This window comes from Coregonus clupeaformis, chromosome 6 (assembly GCF_020615455.1).
Source record: "Coregonus clupeaformis isolate EN_2021a chromosome 6, ASM2061545v1, whole genome shotgun sequence".
Lineage (NCBI taxonomy): Eukaryota > Metazoa > Chordata > Actinopteri > Salmoniformes > Salmonidae > Coregonus > Coregonus clupeaformis.
In genome coordinates this window covers 48,300,075-48,306,077 of record NC_059197.1, presented here as the reverse complement: position 1 = coordinate 48,306,077, position 6,003 = coordinate 48,300,075, and positions in this window count along the sequence as shown.

Genomic DNA, 6,003 nt, shown 5'->3' with positions numbered 1-6,003 from the left:
TATGTGTCTCTCTCGCTCTCTCTCACACACTCCCCACGCACGCCAAGCACGGCGTAATGACGTCATTCTTTACAGCCCAAACATAGAAATAGAATGCAAATAACCAAATGTTTTCCAGTAAATGTTGACATAACGAATAGATACAATATTGCTTTGAAATAAAGCAAGTATTAGATCTATTATTGTACTGAGGCAGCAAGGAGAAACACATTTTTCCTACTAGACTAAGCGAGGATATCTCAAGAAAGTGAGGTCTGACTCGAACTGTAGCGAACTCTCTAGGTGTAACAGGGAAATTGTAGAGATCAAAATTCTGCATAATTAAGATACAACCCTCCTGCATTCAAACGTTGACTTTGTCAATTACAGTGCATTCGGGAAAGTAATCAGACCCCTTTCCTTTTCCCACATTTTGTTACCTTACAGCCTTATTCTAAAAATGTCCTCATCAATCTACACACAATACCTCATAATTAAAAAGCGAAAACAGGTTTTTATACATTTTTGCAAATGTAATAAAAATAAAAAACAGAAATACATTATTTACATAAGTATTCAGACCCTTTGCTATCAGACTCGACATTGAGCTCAGGTCCATCCTGTATCCATTGATCATCCTTGAGATGTTTCTACAACTTGATTGGAGTCCACCTGTGGTAAATTCAATTGATTGGACATGATTTGGAAAGGCACACAACTGTCTATATAAGGCAGCACTGTCAACTGTGTAACCTTATATAGACAGGTGTGTCAGAGCAAAAACCAAGCCATGAGGTCGAAGGAATTCTCAGTAGAGCTCCGAGACAGGATTGTGTGGAGGCACAGATCTGGGGTAGGGTACCAAAAAATGTCTGCAGCATTGAACGTCCTGAAGAACACAGTGGCCTCCATCATTCTTAAATGGAAGAAGTTTGGAACCACCAAGGCTCTTCCTAGAGCTGGCCGCCCAGCCAAACTGAGCAGTCGGGGGAGGTGACCAAGAATCCGGTGGTCACTCTGACAGAGCTCCAGAGTTCCTCTATGCAGCACTCCACCAATCAGGCCTTTATGGTAGAGTGGCCAGACGGAAGCCACTCCTCAGTAAAAGGCACGTGACAGCCCGCTTGGAGTTTGCCAAAAGGCACCTAAAGGACTCTGAACATAAGAAACAAGATTCTCTGGTCTGATGAAACCAAGATTGAACTCTTTGGCCGGAATGCCAAGCGTCACGTCTGGAGGAAACCTGGCACCATCCCTACGGTGAAGCGTGGTGGCAGCATCATGCTGTGGGGATATTTTTCAGTGGCAGGGACTGGGAGACTAATCAGGGTCGAGGAAAAGATGAACGGAGCAAAGTACAGAGAGATCCTTGATGAAAACCTGCTCCAGAGCGCTCAGGACCTCAGACTGGGGCGAAGGTTCACCTTCCAACAGGAACACGACCCTAAGCACACAGCCAAGACAACGCAGGAGTGGCTTCGGGACAAGTCTCTGAATGTCCTTGAGTGGCCCAGCCAGAGCCCGGACTTGAAAACCCGATCAAACATCTCTGGAAAGACCTGAAAATAGCTGTGCAGCGATGCTCCCCATCCAACCTGACAGAGCTTGAGAGGATCTGCAGAGAAGAATGGGAGAAACTCCCCAAATACAGATGTGCCAAGCTTGTTGCATCATACCCAAGAAGACTCGAGGCTGTAATCGCTGCCAAAGGTTCTTCAACAAAGTACTGAGTGGAGGGTCTGATTACCTCATGAAGCTGGTTGAGAGAATCTCAATAGTGTGCAAAGCTGTCATCAAGGCAAAGGGTGGCTATTTGAAGAATCTCAAATATAAAATATATACACTTTTTTGGTTACTACATGATTCCATGTGTTATTTCATAGTTTTGATGTCTTCACTTATTCTACAATGTAGAAAATAGTAAAAAATAAAGAAAACCCTTGAAATGAGTAAGTGTTTTTTATAGCATTTTTTTAACAAACTTTTTGGGGTTTTGAAAACTTGTTGATAGATTAACTTAAATATCTGGTGGTGACCAATGATGTATATATAAATCATTGGTGGTGACCCACGGAATTGCAGGACTGATTATGTCAAGCAAGTCAGTTTATATTTGGCTTGGATAGCTAGCTAGCTTACTATGATTTGAATGATGCCGCAACACCAGACCAACAGCATCGGCTTTTTGCCCCCTTGCCCCAGTTCCTAGAGGGAAGTGGACTGTTGTGTGAGGGGATGCAGAGGCTCGTAGGGGGCTTTTCTGAACCACTGCTGAGGTGTGGTGGTCTTATATTGGCGCTTTTACAGTCTCCGAAGCATCATCAAGATGTGTGCTACATTTCAGTAGTGGACAATCAAGCCTACCTACGGAGGAGGAGCTGTGACTATCGAAGACGACGAGGTGCCGGATGATGAAGAGCTCCGTTACCTGTCTGTCAGATGTCTCTACCTCCCTGCCTTGCTGTACCATGTATGCTCCCTCCTCTCAAGATACTACCCTTCTGAACGGCCTATCATCTAAAGCTGTGGAGACCATTGACCAAGAATAGCCCTATTCCTACATTTGTTTTATTTTAATTGTTTTTTGTTTATTTTGTTTTTTAAGCGACTTTGAGATTATACTTGCAATGAAAGCCACTATATAAAATAAATATATTCTTATTATTGTTACTGATGACAACATGACCAAGTGGCGCAGATTACTGTTCGATTTGAGAAGGGCGCTCCCTCACACTTTTTTGCCCATTCACATCACAGGCCATAGACGGGTGCAAAGCGGCTCAGGTTCCTAGAACTCCTTGAATGGGAGGGGTAGAGAATACATTCAGGGAAGTGCGATGACGCGAAAGCGTAAGAATGCCGCTGTTAAGATCAGAGATTGTCTCCCGAGTATACACCTTCGTTCGAGGTGTACATACCTACATCTCCTGATTGCAAACCAAGTAATCTTATTTATAGGCCTGCCTGCTCTCTTGAGAACCGTGATAATCTCGAAATGGAGTCAGTCGGCAGTGGTGAGCGCTCTGAAGTTGAGCCAGTCTAGGATATAGTGGACCTACCTGCGACGAGAGGTGTGATAGAGTATTCCAACATTTGCCCTGAGAGTCCTACCAGAGATAATTTTGGACTGGTAGATTTTTTGGAAAGAGTGGATTCCTTCTTTTTGGCCGATCCATACGTTGTGTCAAGCAGGGTAAAAGACAAACTGGGAATGGTTACATCTGTGAATGTTTCGAGAAGTGGAATTATTATGTATTTTTTTTTATTATCTGCGCTTCGAGTCACGCAGCTCGGGGCTTAACCTGTGGTGTGATTTGCTTTCCAGAGCAGGGCGCTGCTAAAAGGGGTGATCAGTGAGGTAGCGTTGAGTGTAGAGGTGGATCAAATGAAAATGAATATTCCTAGTATTTGTGACGCCCGCCGTTTGGTGAGACGTAGACCCGATGTCTGTTTTGTTAAACTTTGACACAGAGTTTCTACCTGATAAAGTCAGATTAGGTTATATTTGCTGTTCTGTGAGGGCCTATGTTTCGAACCCGCTTCTGTACTTTAGGTTTAAAAGATTCGGACATGATGCAGCAGTGTGTAGAAGGGAGATCCCATGATGCGAGAAATGTGCAGGAGGGCATAGTCAGAGGGAGTGTACAGTTGTGATAGAGAAAACACTGTGTGTCAACTGTGGGGGTGCCCATGCAGCTGGGGATCCGAAGTGCCCTGTGAGAGAGATACAGGTTGAGATTGACTGAGTTCGAGTGGGGCAAAACGTTTCCTATGCTGAGGTAGTGAAGAGAGTAGAGGATAGCCCAAGAGTGAGTGAATTGACTGGGATGCCCCCAGTGAGTAGGCCTGAAGAGAAAGAGCCAGAGAGGATGAGTTTTAGTAAGGTTGGATTGCCTTTATAGCCATGGTGATCAACTGCACTGCACTGATGGAGCGGAAATCACAGAAGCTAGATGTGGTGGTTGCAGCAGCAAATAAATATTTGGGTGTGAGAGATTTTAGTGCAGAAGATCTACAGGAAGTTTTGAGAGAAGGGGTTCCATCCTCCCAGGCAGACGGCCTGGTGTAGGATAGTTTAGAGCCAAGTAATGGGATGAGGGGGTTTTGGGGATAGTGGATAGTGGATAGGTGCAGGGTTAAATGTTGGTGCAATTTAAGTTATTCCCATTCCCCTTTTCCTGTAATTATTGGAACTCTGTTCATGCAACACATGACCGAAGCCTGTTTACACAGGCCTTTCCTGAAATAAATGAAATCTTGCCTGGATGCAGGATGGGTCTTACACCAGAAGAGGCACTGTTTCCAACTGAACTGCCTTGTCATGTTCAAATCAAAATCAAATCAATTGTTATTTGTCACATGCTTCGTAAATAATTGGTGTAGACTAACAGTGAAATGCTTACTTACGGGTCCTTTTCCAAAAATGCATAGTTTAAGATAAAAAGATAAAAAATATAAATAGTGATATGAGGAATAAAAACACAGTGAATAACGAATGACAATAAAGAGTAAAAATAACATGGCTATATACAGGGAGTACCAGTACCGAGTTGATGTGCAGGTGTACGAGGTAATTGAAGTAGCTATGTACATAGGTAGGGGTATGGCGTAGCTCAGTTGGTAGAGCATGGCGCTTGCAACGCCAGGGTTGTGGGTTCGTTTCCCACGGGGGGCCAGTATGAAAATGTATGCACTCACTAACTGTAAGTCGCTCTCGATAAGAGCGTCTGCTAAATGACTAAAATGTGTAAAGTGATTAGGCAACAGGATAATAGACAGTAGCAGCAGCTTATGTGGTGAGTGTGAAAGTGTGTGTGTTAGTATATATGGGAGTGCGTATTATTTGTGTGTGTTGGGGTGTAAGTATGTGTGAGTGTGTAGGTAGAGTCCAGTGTGTGTGCAAAAAGGGGTAAATGCAGGTAGTCCGGGTAGCCATTTTATTAGTTGTTTAGCACTCTTATGGCTTGGGGGTAGAAGCTGTTTAGGGTCCTGTTGGTTCCAGACTTGGTGCACTGGTACCGCTTGCCTTTGTTGTTGAGGTGAGAGACATGGGCAGGTATACGTTTATTGTCATGAATCTTGACCTGGAGGCAGAACTGAACTAGATGGGCCAGCTGCAAAGTCAAAATTGGCTATATAATTATTTTTTAAATGCTTTTTGTTCTTAATTTAAGGTTAGGGCTAGGCATTAGGGTTAGCAGTGTGGTTAAGGTTAGGGTTAAGGTTACAGTTAGGGTTTAAAAACAGATTTTATGACTTTGTGGCTGTGTCAGCTAGTGACCACTCTCCAGAGCTGCCTCCAGGACAAGATTCATGACAATAAATGCCAACCTGCAAGAAATGGGTCTTCTAGAGACTTGACTGATCAGCATCCCATGGACAGCCCAACTAGGTCAACACCTGAAACTGGCCCTAACCGAACCTTCTTAACCCTTAACCCTTACCATAAACATTGGTTTTCTGGTCAGTCATATCCCCTTAGTTTTTCCAGAAATAAATTGTTTTATTAATAAGTAATAACAGTGAAATTGTGCTGTGTCTCTTTGGCAAGGTTTCTCATCAGTTATAATTCATCAGAAAAAATATGTTTACATTCTTTCTTTCTCCTTCTTCTCTCTCAACTCTTATATTTGCTAGCTCAGCTGGTAGAGCACGGCGCTTGTAACGCCAAGGTAGTGGGTTCGATCCCCGGGACCACCCATACACAAAAATGTATGCACGCATGACTGTAAGTCGCTTTGGATAAAAGCGTCTGCTAAATGGCATATTATTTTTTATTTTATTTTATCAAAGTAGAAAGTAGCCTCGGCCTCCAATTGTCATCGAATTCTTATTCTTATTATGCTACTTGATTTAGTGGTGGGCAAGAAAAAAACGAATATAGGTCCATCATTTCTACACACTTTCAATTTGGTTTTAGTCATTTTAAAGTATATTGAGTTAGTTCCCTTGTTTATTTTACTGAAGCCGGATTGGACACCTCACCATATATTTGACACCCCTGCTATAGACGATGGATCAGAC